Here is a 17,431-nt window from a genome sequence, read left to right as displayed (position 1 = left end):
TATATAGCCGGGAGGGATTAGACTGTTTATCCTTTAGTGCAGTGGCTCTTGTTTGGTTTTGCTTCAGGACCCTGATTTTACATTGGATTTTGGATACACAATACAGTAAAACAACAACAACAACAAAAATGATTATACAAAAACAGACATTTTTTTTATTTTGACTTAATCTCATAGCAGTCTCATAAGGTGACTTTATTTACTATTACCATTGTAGTTTTACTCTGAAATGCTTTCATATGTAACATTGACATTTAATAATTATTTATTAATAATAGGACAGTGTTGCACCACACACATACACAAATCATGTTCTTGGCACAAATCACGTTAATCCTTGTTCCAGTGAAACTGTCTGAATTCTTCATGAAATATTGCTAGCTTCTACCAAGTGGCAGATAAATTTGTACCAAAATATTGTGGATTTTGCTCAGAAAAGCTGCATTTGATATAAGCATTTTCTCTTCCCTTATAAAAATGTTATAGGCCTATTTACTTTACCATTTCCTACACCAGGGTTTCCCAAATGGGGGTTCGGTGAATTGATGAAAAGCTAATAACTGATAAATATGTGTAAGTATATTTGAAATCTCAGGGGGAACTTCAAGTAAATATTTGATCTCCCCTGTTATATGGTTAGTTTCATTCCCCCATTCTCCCAACATTTATGATCCACTGGTCTACTGATAAAGGTCTCGCCTTTTACTGGATTGTGTGTGGACAGCAAATATATTATACAGGGCTTGTAAATCAGTGGTATGCTTGAAGCTGAATATCTTGGGATTTTAATGCTGGGATTTCTTTTTTTATTTTGGATCCTTGATTTAAGCACTTGAAAGTGTGACTAGCATTCAACATAACTTCAACACTTTTTGTAATGTCTTTATGGACAACTTGCTGCGGATGAACTTGGACACATAGACAACCTGGACCAGGCTGATAACAGACTCACAGAAAACCTGCTTTGACAGTTATTGAGAGATTATGAATCTAGCCATAAATCTGTTTACTTGTTGGATGTGTTAGAAAAAGATACATTTATATTGCAGAAATCCATGAACGTTAAGGGCAAATTATTTCAAATTTTCTTCAAAGCCTCCTGGTTAATAAAAATCAATAAGTGGTCATTCCAGTGATGTCACTGAGCGGTGTGATTATAGATTGGGCTCCATCTTCCGATCCAAGAATATTTATAGTATGTATTTGACGGCTCGTAGTGATTTGTTGCTGATTGTTGAGTTGTTTTTTTTACAGTCTTTGTATGCTCAACAGGCAAAGTCGTTCATCATGAGTCGACGGCTAGAGGTCTCCATCAGAGCAGAACATGTGACTCATTTCATCACATGTGAGGAGATGGCATTTCAACTACACTTGCTTGGATTTATCTCCCTTTGTCTGTGAGAGATCCTGTAGGAGATGAACCACAATAAGTAGAATACTCCAATTTACAAAGGCTTTTGAAATTAAAAATCTAGTATCAATTTAGAATTTAGATTATTTACTTCCCTGATACACATTGTTGTGAACAATTCATCTGTTTTTTGTTTTTTTTTAGCTCAGATCTCAGTGTGCAAAATGTATTCCTAACAACTCCTTATTAATTTTAGCCATTTACAATTCACCTTCTGTCTCCTTCATTTGGAGGCTGATATTTTAAGTCTGAAACCCGAACTGGAAATGGCCTCAACAGTTCCTTTTTCAATAAATTACACAGCACTTTTTCTTTTTGGGTGCTAAGTATAGTTTGAAATGTATTACTCATTTCTCCAGTTTAAAAATTTTAAGCAATATTGGTACACAAAATAGTGTTCTGAGTAACCATTACATTCAGTCTCAACATTGTGAGCATTGTAAGGAGTCAACAACATGCACTGGTTGTATAAATTTCAAAACACACAACAATAGACAGTGATATCATTTCTGCATGAACAGGACGTCATCAGATATAACATCATTAATTCATAGTAGAGGTAAAACCCAAGAGTTACTGCAGTCATTTCAAAAAGTGTGCTTGATGAAACTGAATAGGGGTCAGCTGTCAAGAAATTAATGCTTTAAGGGGTTATATTGTGAGAAATCAAATTTCCCTTTTCAACTCTGATTGTTTCATGGATACATCACAATGTGATAGAAGCTTTGCAAAGAGGCTGTTATTGAATGATGGGGCAGTTAAAAACTATATTGGATACGACAGCAACCCTGTGTCATGTATCTAAGCTGTTGCTCATTTCACATGTAAAAGGGTTGTTTCTTAAAAGGGCACAGCAGAAAAAAGAAGAGCCAATGTGTTTTAATAGTCAGAGAAAAAATGGTAATTGAAAATTTTTATTAAAAAATATTACTAACATAGAGTCAACCTAAGGGAAAATGTTTGAAAGATATAATACAAAATATTAAAATAAATAAATAAAGTTTTTCATAATAAATAATAAATTATATATATATATATATATATATATAACATTAAAAGATAATGTCCCTAGGTTACATGCATGTAACCATAGTTCCCAGAGGAAGCAAGACACTGTATCAAAACGCTTTGGGAATGTCTTCAGCGTTACCACGCTCTCAACACATGTGTAATCCGTCCAATGGATAGGCAATATGTCACAAAGGTAACAGGGTGATGTAAAGACCAGGAAGCTTAAAAGCACGTGGACTGGATACAGCGGCAGCTTCTTGTAGAATGAAGGAAGCGCTCGCAGGGATGGACTAAAGTTACATGCATAACCTAGGGACGTTTCCCTTCAGGGACTCGAGCTTCGACTAAACACTTTGGGAACAAGAATGCCCACGTCAAAAAAAACAGAGGAGCCAGGAGTGACATGGATATCAAGGTCATAGAACCTTAAAAATATGAACGGCATGGACCAGCCCACAGTGTTGATGATGTTGAGCAGAACAGAAGGCCTGCAGCATGACGGCAGCATGACAGCTATGGCCACCATGTACACCTTCAGGGTGAAGTGGGTCAACCCAGTGGAGAACTGGGCCTGCAAGAACTCCAGTAATGAACCAACTGGGCAGTTGAGCAGTCGAGCTAGCAGTCGCTGCACTAAAAAGTGAAAAATGTTCCTGACAGGAATCTCCCAAGCAGAGCCATCGAGAAGCAACACCAGGTCTGAGAACCATACTCGGGCCAGCCAGAATGGGGCCACTAGCAGAAGACAGATCACATCCCAGTGCACTCTGTCCAGAACTCCTGGGAGCAGAGCGAATGGGGGAAAAGTGTACAGGCGAAGCCTTGGCCATGTCTGCACCATGGCATCCAGTCCAAGAGGAGCTAGATGAGTCAGAGAGAACCAGAGGGGACAGTGTGAGGTCTCCTGAGGTGCAAACAGATCCACCCCAGCATGGCCAAACACTTTCCAAATCAGATTCACTGCATCGGGATGGAGTCTCCACTCCCTTGGCCTCAGCCACTGCTTTGACAGGATGTCTGCTCCCTGATTGAGAGGAGTTTCCCTTAGGTCACCAGGAGGATCTGGTGCACCAGCCTGTAAAGGAACGATGAGGGATGTGTCTGTCATTAGCATTATACAACGACAAGGAGCTCCCAGCACCGGGCCCTGAGACAACAACCAAGGTTTCCTCTACATGTCTAAGACACGTAAGCATCACAGAGTGACCTTGATCATGCCCTTGGTCTTGAGCCACCACTGTAAGGGTCTCATGTTCAGCATGCCAAAACGTATCACGTTTGACGCAGCTGCAATCAGACCCAAAAGTCTCTGAAACTGTTTGACATTGAGTGACCGTTGAATCCCACACCATGCCCAGATAAGTGATTTTCTGTACTCACTTTTCCAGAGCAGCATCCACACACTTGGTGAAATTGCTGGGTGAGAGTGCAAGGCTGAACTGAAGAAGTGTGTTAGTGTGCACTTCTTTGCCAAGATAATCCATCCACCTCACAGGTGTGGCATATCAAGATGCTGATTAGACAGCACGATTACTGCACAGGTGTGCCTTAGGCTGGCCACAATAAAAGGCCACTCTAAAATGTGCAGTTTTGAAGTTTTGAGGGAGTGTGCAATTGGCATGCTGACTGCAGAAATGTCCACCAGTTGCCCGTGAATTGAATGTTCATTTCTCTACCATAAGCCGTCTCCAAAGGGTTTCAGAGAATTTGTCAGTACAATTAACCAGCCTCACAACCGCAGACCAAGTGTAACTACACCAGCCCAGGACGTCCACATCCAGCATATTCAACTCCAAGATCATCTGAGACCAGCCATCTGGACAGCTGCTGCAACAACTGGTTTGCACAACCAAAGAATTTCTGCAAAAACTTTTAGAAACCGTCTCAGGGAAGCTCATCTGCATCCTCGTCGTCCTCAGCGGGGTCTCAACCTGACTGCAGTTCGTTGTCGTGACTGACTTGAGTGGGCAAATGCTCACATTCGATGGCATCTGGCACTTTGGAGAGGTATTCCCTTCACAGATGAATCCCGGTTTTTATTGTACAGGGCAGATGGCAGACAGCGTGTATGGCATTAAGTGGGTGAGCAGTTTGCTGATGTCAACGTGGTGGATCGAGAGGCCCATGGTGGCAGTGGGTTTCTGGTATGAGCAGGCGTATGCTATGGACAATGAACACAGGTGCATTTTTTTGATGGCATTTTGAATGCACTGAGATACCATGAAGAGATCCTGAGGCCCATTGTTGTGTCATTCATCCATGACCATCACCTCATGTTTCAGCATAATAATGCACGGCCCCATGTTGCAAGGATTTGTACACAATTCCGGTGTATACGTCAGCGTGTTCCAGTTCCAGCCAATATCCAGCAACTTCACACAGCCATTGAAGAGGAGTGGATCAACATTCCACAGGCCAAAGTCAACTAACTGATCAACTCTATGCGAAGGAGATGTGTTGCACTGCATGAGGCAAATGGTGGTCACACCAGATACTGGCTGTGATGAGTGGGGCGGGGCCGAGAGACGTGGGAACAGGAGCGAGGCCGGTGAAGTGATTGGAGATGAACGACACCTGTTTGACCCACCGGTCTCGAGTCCCACGGAGGAGATGGAAGGATATAAAACTGGAGCGACGACAGTGAAGAACGAAGAGGACCAGGCCTGGGTTTTAGTTTGTGTTTTGATTTTTATTTGTGCGCGACAGTCGTCTGCGAGGGGCTGTTGCGCTGTCTTGTGTTTATTTTGTTATTAAAGTCTTTATTTGATTGTCCGCCGGTTCCCGCCTCCTACTTCCCGAAGATTACAGAGTTTTATCGTTACAGTGGTGCCGAAGCCCGGGAGAAGGAGGGACGCACTGCTGAAGATCCCTCGCCACTGTGGTGAATCCGCGGTGCCATTGAGCTGGCGAGGAAGTGTGCCGCCATGGATGCTCGAGGCGGTGGGCTGGAGTGAGTTGCCGGGGACGGGCGAGCTCGCTGCCGGCCGCCCGTGATGTGGAGGGGTGGCTGCCGGCCGTGAGGGAGCGGAGGAGTCGGCGCCGTTCGCCAGGGGGCCGGAGCCTGCTGCCATCCGCCGGAATGGGGAGGAGCAGGGAACGGGGGACTCCTGCCAGCTGCCCAAAACCGGAGGAGCCGTTGCCGTCCACCGGGCGGCGGAGGAGTGTCGTGCTGTCCGCCGAGGGCCGTCCAGTGCCACCGCCAGGCACCGCGGAGGAGATCGCCCAGCTGGTGGAGGGCAAAGCGGCAGTGCGTCTGGGAACCAGAATTTTTTTTTTCTCTCCCCTCTCTCGTCTCTGTCGCTCCTCCTTCCATCTCCTTTTCTCTCGCCTCGTCTGTCCTACCCCCAGGTTCCTGCAGGTCCCCGTGAGCGGTCCCCCTCCCTCGGGAGAAGAGCGCAGTCTCGTGGGTACCCCCCGGCCTGCGAGGGGCAATGGGGGTATGTGACGAGTGGGGCGGGGCCGAGGGACGTGGGAACAGGAGCGAGGCCGGTGGAGTGATTGGAGATGAACGACACCTGTTCGACCCACTGGTCTCGAGTCCCACGGAGGAGATGGAAGGATATAAAACTGGAGCGATGACAGTGAAGGACGAGAGAGGACCAGGCCTGGGTTTTAGTTTATGTTTTGATTTTTATTTGTGCATGACAGTCGTCCGCGAGGGGCTGTTGCGCTATTTTGTGTTTATTTTGTTATTAAAGTTCTTATTTGATTGTCCGTCGGTTCCCGTCTCCTTCTTCCCGAAGATTACAGAGTTTTATCGTTACACTGGCCTTTTGTGCACACAGAAAAAGTCTGAGATCTTTGAGTTCAGCACATGAAAAATTGGGGCAAAAACAAAAGTGTTGCATTTATAATTTTGTTCAGTATACTTTTGCATGACTAATAATGATCGCTGGTGTGAACTTGATTCGTCTGATGGCTTTAGAACATAGACAGAAATTACAGACTTGTGGATGCACTCGTTGATCAAACAGTTTGAATGGGTCTGGTGACAGTATAACCTCTGTTCACAGGTGTTGCGCACAGACAATAGCCAAATGATAACACCTTTTGTGCTCTTCCCAATATTGTGATTGCCCATATTTAAATTATAGAATTTGAAGGAAAATGTAAGATATGTGCGTTTTATTTTCAAAATGTTTGGATATTGACATGTTGATTCAGTTATTTACACTGCAAAGAATAAGGCCTATCTCTTTCCATTAAAATACAGGCTATAAACATTCTAAACATTCAGTCTGTGATAGTCCGTATCTCATATTTTCCTAACGTATTGAACCCTTAACTGTGTTAAACATGGTGTCACGAGGATGGAATATGCATGGAAATTATATGCAGATGACGTTATGCATATTAAAACTAGGCATTGTAAGCTCCATACATGGCTATTTTGGGGAGGAGACGGGTTGAAGATTTATGTACACACAATCTTCCGCTGACTAGGAATAATAAAGGGAATTTTGCGCAGGTTCTGGCATACAATGATTTTATACATGAGGCCCCTGATCTGGGATAAGACCTGTTTGTGAGCATCTTGAAATTCAGTCGCATAACTGCTTACGCAGATCTAAAATAGATCAAACCCATTAAATAGATCAAACCCATAAGACATTCCCAAAGTGTTTCGACACAACTCGAGTTCCTGAAGGAGAACTTTGTTTATGGCGTTTAATTACAATTTGAAAAATAGGCTACTGCAAAGTTTGGCCCTGAAGAAAATTACTTACTATACAAAACTTTAGCTCTTGCTGTCTCCAAGCTATTTTAGCCAGCAAAATAATAAGCTTTACACGATTTGATAATTGGATTGAAATCAATAAATAAATTTAATAAATCAAATGAATATTTCCACACTTCTGTTGATTATGTAAAAATCTGTCCATGTGTGAATGCTTTCAGCAGGCAAACCCAGATCAACACGGGGGTGGCATACCCTGCTGTCTATAAAATGAATCTTCAGCGATTAGGATTTTTACACCTCTTATGAAAGTAAATCAGCCTGAGTGGGAAGAAGAAAAGGTGAATCGAGCCAAGCTGGCAGCAGGGAGTGCTGATTCAGTCACCTGCGTGCCGTGAGTTACTATGACACTGCAGGATCACGGCTTCTCTCGTAGAAAACCACCACATTTGATGAAGAGCTTTAATGCACTTGGAGCCGTGGCCCTAAACCCCATAACACAAACCTGCATATCAATGCTAATATTTAAAAACAAGGTAATTACCATTCTTACAGAACAGATCAGATCCAAGTACACGACAGTGTAATCAAAATACACGACAGTGGCTCAGTGGTTTGACTACAAACCGGAAGGTTGGTGGTTCAATCCCCGGCTCCACCTGACCAAGTGTCGAGGTGTCCTTGAGCAAGACACCTAAACCTAGCTGCTCCTGACGAGCTGGATGGCGCCTTGCATGGCTGACACCACAGCCGTCGGTGTGAATCTGAGTCAATTTGTAAAGTGCTTTGGATGGCCATGGGTCTGTTGAAAGCGCTATATAAATGCGGTCCATTTACCAAAACGTTGTTTTTTTAACACCACTGTTAAATCTAGACTCTTATTTCAAATAATCTCTTTAAAAATAACATTAGTTTTAAGTGATGGGTCCGTGCATGACTATAAAAGGAAGAGGTTGTGATATTTAAAAAAAAGTTATTTTGAAGATTGCTTTTAATGACCGGTGAAGAGAAAATACCATGGCTATCCTGTTACACAACGGCTCCATCTGTTGAATTGAGCTGAACTCAGGGCTGTTTCAGTGAGTCATGCTCTTAGGTTGATGTAGACAACACAGTGGGCAGAGGGTTTTCAGTGTGGTCCATCTAATTAGTTTACTGGGCTTAAACGTAAAGCTGAACAAACATGACCATGAACATGAACAGTCTGGTCTAAAAATATTTAATGTGCTTCTAACCAAGGAGGATTACATAAAAATAAAAATAAAAATAAAAAAAACACTAAAAGGCCACAGCTATGTCACTATGTTCATTTCCACTCAAGATGCCTTATATTTTGTGTCTGTACTGTATATATACATTTATACAATTATAATGTTACAAAAGCTACAGTAGAGACATTTATCATGTTACAAAACATTTCAATTTAAAATTTTCTATCCAACTGTCTATTCATCGAAGGATCCTGAAAAAATTTCTAGAAAGGTATTGGGCAGCAGCATAACGGTTATTAATAATAATATTGATATAATGAGAAATGTTTTCTTGAATAGCAAATCAGTATATTAGACTGATTTCTGAAAGATCATGTGAAACATGCTAAAAATACCAATTTAGAATGAGTTCTCAATTTTCAGTTTGAGGTCTTAATGTTACATGACTTCTACTTTACCAGACTAACTGATTTTCCACATTGCTGAATCCCCTCCTCACATAATCGACCAGGCTCAGACATATCATTTGAGAACACTGATTTATTTGAAAAGGATTTAAACCTCATGATTCCCAAAGATTTCACATGAAGGCACTGTCTGAATGTGAATGAGGATGGTCTGTGTTTAAAATAAATGAACCAAAACAGTGCACTATACTCTTATCTGTCTTTAGTAACAGTAATGGAAAGTATATTTATGGGTTGGACAGAGCCAAAATGCTCATTGAGAATATAAACAGAGTAATTAGGACTTGATTAGGAGCCATGATGTGGTTTATCTCATGGGAATTAGTAGCTCCTTCGATGAGGTTTCGATGGGAAGACGTGGTCCTGCTGGCCTGATTCTCATAGAAGCATAACATTTCAATGTTCCTCTTAGTAGCTGATCCATATCTGCTGCTCTTGACAGAGGACACATCCAGTTTGCGTGGGATGATCCCTTTGGTGAAAGATTGGCTCATAACAACTGCACAGTGTATACAGAGCTGTCAGCACTCAAAAAACATTCCGGGTTTTCCCCTCTGCTTGATGACTAAGCCTCTGTTTTATTTATTGCTAAGCCTTTAAATTTCTCTAAATGTTAGTTTTGGGAGAGTAAAAAAAAACACAAACAAAATCAAGCACATTATATGTCTTTTTATTACTTGAGTATTCCTTATGGTTAAATATATATATATATGTTGTTTATTTTTGGAAACATTAAACATTTTAACATTTTGTTAACAGAAGCAAGATTTCATAACATTAATATATCTAATTAAAAACATTATTAACCGTCTTATTGTCATGATTGCCTTCTCTGGCAAAACGAAGAACATGGAGGCAAGCATAAACTCTAAAACAGTCTTTAACCCACAATCCCAAAGGGGTAACACAAAGCAGGGAACACAAGGCAGGCAGAGACATACAAGAAACACAACATCAATGTTAATACCAGATGCTAGACACAGCAAAACACAGGGTTAAGTAACCAAGAACTAATGAGGATGATTAATAAACACAGGTAGATCTTACAGAACTCGAAATGGGGACAGAAATCGGAAAACCTAATATGGGCAAAAACAGGGAGCATGTGAGGGGAGGAAAACACACACACACAAAACACAGAACAGAGTCAGACACTTTATTAATTTATTAATAATTAAATAATTCATATTAATTAAAACATTTGTTTAAAATAGTTTATTATGGCTAAAATCTTTAAGTTTTTATTTATTTATTCTTATTAAGCAATTGTCTTTGTCACTTGTTAGTCATCAGATGTTTTTCTTTAAAACTGTTTTTATTATTATTATTATAATTATTATTCGTTATAAAAAACATTAATTAGTCGAAGTTGAATCCAAAAAACAAGACTGATTACCCTCTAGTTCTTAAGACACTGTCTTAACATAGAGGCTAGGTTTATGCAACTTGCCCCATATGTAGTCATTTAACGTGAGTGCTCATTTAGAGCCTTTAGAGCTTTATTTTAATTAAATGGTAATTCTTATGATTTATGCATATTCACTAGCCCTCATAGTTCATTCATTCAATTAGTCATTTTACATTTCGAATGCAATTATTGATAAGTGTTGTTAATCCTCCCCAGCACACTGTGTGCATCCAATATTCCCAATTATTTTATTCAATTAAATATATGAATCATTTTGAAAAAAGTAACCAATGTGCTAAAGCTGCAACTTGAAAGATCACACCACGTCATTTGGGTGCTATTGTCGTCACTGGTTCTTACAGTTCATAGCATTGACGAATTAAGATTATAAATCCAACAAAAATCCAGCACTTATCTTTTTCCAATGAGTCCATTTTGGACTATATATATGAATCAGACGTGGTTCAGGCTGACCTTGTTTACTCGTCTATAGCAGTCATTATTGATTTTCTGATGATAACACCAGTACCACAATTCAGCACTGTGGTAACAGGTGAGGCTGGAAAAGAGAGACTATTCACAGAGTTTAAAGTTAGTGAGGGAAGTATGGTGTGAAGAGTCTAACATCCTCTGGAGATTAACCCTTAATTGTCTCGGCTTGATCTCTGTCCCTGTTCCAAAGTCACTCCTGAACCCCTTCAATACAGCAAAGCCGTGCCTGTGTGGTAATGCAGACAGTTAGAATCAATACATTTCTGTCATTTGTTTTACCGTAAATTAGTCATGCCAGATGCAGTACCATTATTGTGTTTGGGCCAAGCAGTGCTGAGTGAATTTAGCAGAGATGTAATGAAATAGTATTAATCATGGCAAAGAATATTGTAGTAAAATAAGAGTTCTGCTTTCAATGAAACTGAGATTTTCAAAGGTTTGTAGGTGTACTGATTTTTGACTCTCTGGAAAATTACACTTAGAAGCAACATTTGCATGAAGAAGTGTTTTATGTTTCAAACAAGGAAACTTCAGAAATAGTCAAAGCAAATTAAGAAATAGTAAAAGTAAAGTAAAAAAAAAAAACTAAAGAACCAGGTAAGCCTATTACTCCACACGATCACGCCATAATGTTGTTTGAATTCAATTGAATTTCTTTTTATTTTTGGTAAACAAACGAACGAAAAATTCTATAAATAAATAAAAAATAGTTTGTACTAGGAAACAATGTGCAACACTTTCCATATATTATTTAGTTTATTTTTTATTTTTTTATTTTTTTACATATTTTACTTTTAAATTTGCACCTCATTTAAGGGATATTACATCTAAAAATGAAAATATTTTCATTCTTTCCTGTCTTTTGGTTAAATAAAATACATTAAAAATCAGTATTGGATTCTGCCATGAAAAGTTAAGATCAGTGCATCCTGAAATGAATGAGTGAAAAAAAATTATATTTAAATGTTAGTATTGTAGCTGCCTTTTGATGATAACGTTCTTTACTTTAAACTAGCCGAAGTTAATGTCAGTTTATTTATTTATTGTGCAACTGTTTTATTTATTTTATATGTAATTTGTTTTATGTCATAAAGTTTCTGTGTGAATGATCTTTGGTTGAATTGTCTGCGATGCAAGGATGCAAGGGGTACAGGCTAAAATCTTGCCTAGTGCACCAAAAATTGGTCAAGTGGTCACCTCATGCCACCAAAGATGTATATGTCTTTCTTTCTTCAGAGGAACACAAACAAATATATTTTTTTTAAATAGCCCATCTCTGTGAATCAATGCATATGACCCCAGTTGATGAATCAATGTCTTCTGAAGCGAAGCAATAGATGTAAGAAAAAAATATATATTTATACATATATAGTATATATATTACATAAGTTTTAACTTAATAAAAATTGCTTCTGGCCAACTGTCATACACACATTATAAGAATTCACAGGAATAGATAATTTTTCAAAAAATCTTTGTGTTCTTCTTGAAGTAGGAAAAGCATACGTCTTGTGCATTTCTGTTTTGCGTTTAAGGACTTTTATGTTGAAGTGTTTCCTGTGTTTAGTTCATGTCCCCCTTGTTCCTTTGCCCTTCTTGTTTGTTTCCATAGTTACCCCTATTATCATAGTAATTCATAAGCTCAGCCCTCCTTGTATCCTCATTATCCATATATACACCCGTTTCAGTGCTTGTTTGTCAGTCGTTGTATCCCGTAGATGTCCATCTTCTTTCTTTCATGCTCTTGTTTTCGGTTAACCCGTGTTTGCTTTTTTTTTTTACCCCTGAATATAAAAATATCAAACATTTTTCCTGCATTTGGATCTTCCTCATCTTGCCTTCATTTGACCCAGCATAACACACATACGTCTGGGATACCATGAGAGGCAATAAATGATGATTGAATTTTCTCTTTTTGCTGAAGTATCACTTTAAGATTAATAATCCCCATAATGCTGAATAATACCAGTTTGTCTAAATTCATTTTAAAACTAACATCTTTTATAAAACACTGAAAGTCTTTAAAACTGAATTAATTCCTGTGGGTTTACATTACAGAGCAACAATTATGATATGCGTTTATTCCTCAAAACATTAGGTCTCCAGTGTACAGCTGCTACTCCGCTCAAACAAATAGAAAACAATGGTTTGTTTGGGTGATGAATCAGAATTCAGCCGCACAGAACTGTTCAATCACAAGCTGGTCTCATGATTTCCTGCTTTACTGCATTTGTCTTCTACTGACATAAAAGGATAATGTTTTAATATAAAAATAGGGCTATTAAAATAGGGGCTTAAAGAATGCCCCTCTTGAAAACAGTGGTAATGTCTTAGAGAGAACACATGGATGCATTATGGCACAAAATTAGCCTGCCTATTTTTGTAACGTCTGATTTATTTACAAATGCCTGAATTTGATTTGGTTGTTATTCATTGTATTGGTCCAGCATTCCTTACTTTATCATTGTGGGGAGCTTACCAAAGAATATCCTTCCAACTAGTATAATAGATTTACAGTAGTACACAGAAACAGTTAAGTAAAGAAAAAAAAAACTACTACAATAACTTTATTTTGTGTTTTGTGCAGAACTACGTAATGACATTTCAGACTATTTAGTTTTCAGTCTTTTTGTTTTTTATTTAGTTTTAGTTTAGTTCAGTATTGGCTGTAAAACAGTTCTGTCTCTTCAGTAGAGTTTGGCCAAAAGTGAGGCTGAATTATGCATGACTGCTTTAGGCTGCTTTTTTTTTTAGGTTTGAAAAAACAGGCCACTGTGATTGTCGATTCCAGAGAGAAGAGCTTTAAGGTCCCTCTTTTTAATTCTTTTCCATGTGTTTTGCCCAGACCTATCCATTTTCATTTTAAACAAGTGCTGTTCGCAGTTTTCATGCTACCCAATCAAACTGCTGATTTTGATAGATTCCTGTCTTTTTTGGACATCAGGCTGTGACGAAACTCAACTGCAGATGCACGCTGACCCTCAAGCTCCAACGTACATCCTCCATCATTCATTCCAGCCTAGCGACAACAGAGACCTGCTGAGCAATACAAACTGAGAACGCTAAATCACTGTGAAATCACATCTTTTCAGGGCCGCAGACTGGGAAATTTTTCCAGAAAGTCTCACAGGAGCTGAGAAAATGTGCAAAACTCATTTAAACTTGGAAGCATAGAGAATCTTCTATGGTCCCCGCGGGTCATATACTGATGTTACTTAAACTTCATTCCGTCTATTTCAGGACACATTTATGAAAATTACCTGGGAATTTGAGGATTAAATATGAACGCAAATGTGCATTCCTTCACAGTATTTCAAAATGTAAATTTTTTTAACGTTTTTTTAAAAATCCAGCCATGGCAAGCAGCAAAATAAACAATTGTTAACAAGTTAAATTGAATGTGCTTCATAATATTAGCCAAACTTAAAAAAAAAATTGAAATACATAGTAAACAATAATAAGCTGTAGCCAGAATTTGACTGCCATCTGGGAGGACAGCACTGTGAAACAGCTGCTGTAAAAGCAGACAAAGCGCTAAGGGTTAGGTCAGATGTTAACAGAAAGTAAATAGTGGTTATTATTATTTACAAGGGATACAGTTATTTAGAATGGATTGAGTGTTTAGACATCATTGTAATGCAGTAGAAATCTCCAATTATTATAGCAGGCAGAAAAACACACCAGACACTACCAATATAAAACACTGTCTTAAGTTTCCTCATTGTTAAACATCAAGAAGAGAATGGGAGCCCTACCAATGAACAATAAAATACAAATCATGTGTTTTATTGCCAGTTTTGACAGTTATCTGCTATGTGATTATTCAATGAAGCTGCTGTGTTGTTAATAAATATCTAAAAGCAAGTCGAAGAGCTTTTCCTCTTGTTTATTGATGCATCAGTGAACACCACTACAGACATTGCAGAAAATCAATAAACTGCACTGAGAATTTCAGTCAACATCCTACTTATTTCATTTCGATAGACAAATCTAAATTAATATTAAATAAAGGCATGGATTTCGTTACCTTCTTCTCTTCTCCACTGTTCCACAGTCACGTTCCTGCTTTCTCTGGATTACACGAAATTGCACGTGATTGCTTGTGATTTTCAAGGTAAATTACTTGGGGATAAAAGTGTGTGCTATGTAATTATGTATAATGCAGTGCAGATCTGAGTAAATGGCTCCTTTTGACTCTTTTCTGTTAATTTTATCTTCAGAGGACCGTTTTCTTCCAGTGCGGATGCTCTCTAATGAGTGTAAAGAATTAGTATTCATGTCTGTGATGTTCCATTTCTGGAGTTTCTCCTTTATCAGGGCAATTTGACCCTTTAATAATTTTTTGCATCTTCATCTGTCCTACAGATGGGGGGTGGGGGTATAATGTATGGAGTACATTTCCCAAAACGGAAAGAGGACGCAGGTTCTGAAATGCAGGAAAAAATAAAAACGTGAATAATACGTTTATGTGAATGTTTTCCCATAGATATTCAGTTTTGCAGTTTATGATAAGTTACATATTTTAATGCAACAACAAAGGGTGCAGTTATATGGCAGTCATGTGATAGTCATAGTGTATTTTCACTATCTAGTACTAAATTCAAAAGGAGTTGCTTCCTGCAATAAACAAATTACACTGATGTCCGGTACTTTGTGTTCCAGCACTAATATGTGGAGCACAAAAGCAAAGGTAAAAGATGCTATCATCATGACATCCAGGATATTAATACTGAGATAAGTCTCATGCACTGATGGCTCGTGTCCTATGATTAACTCTTGGCATTATTCTTTTCTGCCTGTGAGACTAAGTGATGTTTCCAAACCAGTGTCTTAAAATAAGGCACACATTCTAATATTCCACAGGCATGAAGAGCAGTAACATTTTTTGCAGGTATTCTCATTAATCTTACAAAATAATTATTTGTGGTATATTTGACTGCTGAGAGAGCAAAGACGCTGACAAAGCCTATAGACAACACATCCTGGAAAAAAAGATTTGGCATAAATTAAAAATTACACTTACACTTATGCATTTAGCAGACGCTTTTATCCAAAGCATGAAAAGTTTGGAGTCAGTATAACAATTTGTAATGTTTTTAAAAGGAGTCTCTTATGTTCATGAGGCATAATTTATTTGATACAAAAATAGTTTACAATTGTTTTAAAAATAATTAGTTTAAAATATTTTAAAATGTGATTTATTCCTGTGATAGCAAGGCTGATTTTCAGCAGACATTAGTCAACTCTTAAGTGCCATATGATCCTTCAGAATTTATTCTAATATGTTGATTTTATGCAATTTAATGCATCCTTGCTGAATATAAGGATTCATTTAAGTATTCACTTAAAAAAAAAAAAATAATAATAAAAACTTACTGACCCCAAACTTTTGAATGGTAGTGAACATCTATATAATTACACTTTTAAGTTTAAAATTAACACTTTCAATAGCCACTTCTAAAAAAAATAAAATAAAATAGGCCATGGGTATAAAGCATGAGGACAAACAAAAGAATCTTGCAGTAAAATACCATATGCGGCATTTGTAGATCCTCTAGTAAATGAATGGTTCTCTGGGGTATCATTAATATACATCTGATGTATATTATATTTATACATCAGTCATTTTACAACTGCTTTATGTGGCAAAGGGAGGATTTTGAAATAGCAGGGCAGCAGCAAAATTCAAATGTTCCCACACATGTAAGCAAATACATTTTTATATCATGACTCTGAGTTATATAACTGTCTAGCATCATTATGTCCATCACAGAGTTTTTTTCTTTATTTTCTGTATTTTCTTTATATGTTTTTTAAGCAGTGTTCAAGAGGAATTCAGCTTTAGGGATTAAAATCTTTTTAAACATCTTTTTGTTTTGATGTTAAATAGCATAACGATATTTGTAATTTCATTTTAGACATACATTTTATCCAGAAAGTTTTAAGCTTACTTTATTAAACAAACCTTTGTATTTGTCCATATATACCTAACTACAGAATTTGAGCATAATATCATTTGCCTGTTTCATTAAAGCCCTCACAGCCCTTCCTTGCAGCTAAATGTCTGGCCATTACAGAATTACGGTGAGTTTTTCTTGCTTCCATAACAGGAATCGCTCAGAAAAGCTCGGATTCCACAATGGTCTGTGCCCCTCTCATATAAGACCGTCAGAAGAAAGTTCAAAAAGCTGATAAAAACATCGCAATAATCCACAAACAAATTTTTGAGGAGCTATTCCTTTATAGGTTGGATTTCCAAATAATAGTTTGTGCCACAACGACACATTCTCATGGGAATTTATAACTGCTTTATGTTTTGGCTAAATTGTGCCGAATATATGTTACTGAAAAAGCCAAGTGTGGACCTTCATGCTTAGTATTTTCCTAAAAATGGAAGATTACAAAATCGTCAACTCATAAAACCATCAATATTCAAGCAGAAATTTTGAAACCAATATATATATAATTTAATTTAATAATTAAATATATAATAATAGATGTAGGTGTTTGATTTCTAAGGACATTTTTGTTTACATTTGGTTCACCAATCGATGTCTAATTCAAGAACTAAATCAGTCTCGCTGGTACTATTCAAGACTATTCAGCATGAATTTTAATAAGCCCATTTTATAGACAAAAGTGTTTTTCATCCTGATGGAAGATGAGCAAAACAATTTGACATCTGTGATATTATGGCTTCACAGGATGCCTACTAATTAAACTTCCTTCCCTTGCTTTATTATACCCACTTAA

This window comes from Carassius carassius, chromosome 47, assembly GCF_963082965.1.
Source record: "Carassius carassius chromosome 47, fCarCar2.1, whole genome shotgun sequence".
Taxonomy (NCBI): domain Eukaryota; kingdom Metazoa; phylum Chordata; class Actinopteri; order Cypriniformes; family Cyprinidae; genus Carassius; species Carassius carassius.
Note: the sequence above shows the minus strand (reverse complement) of the source record.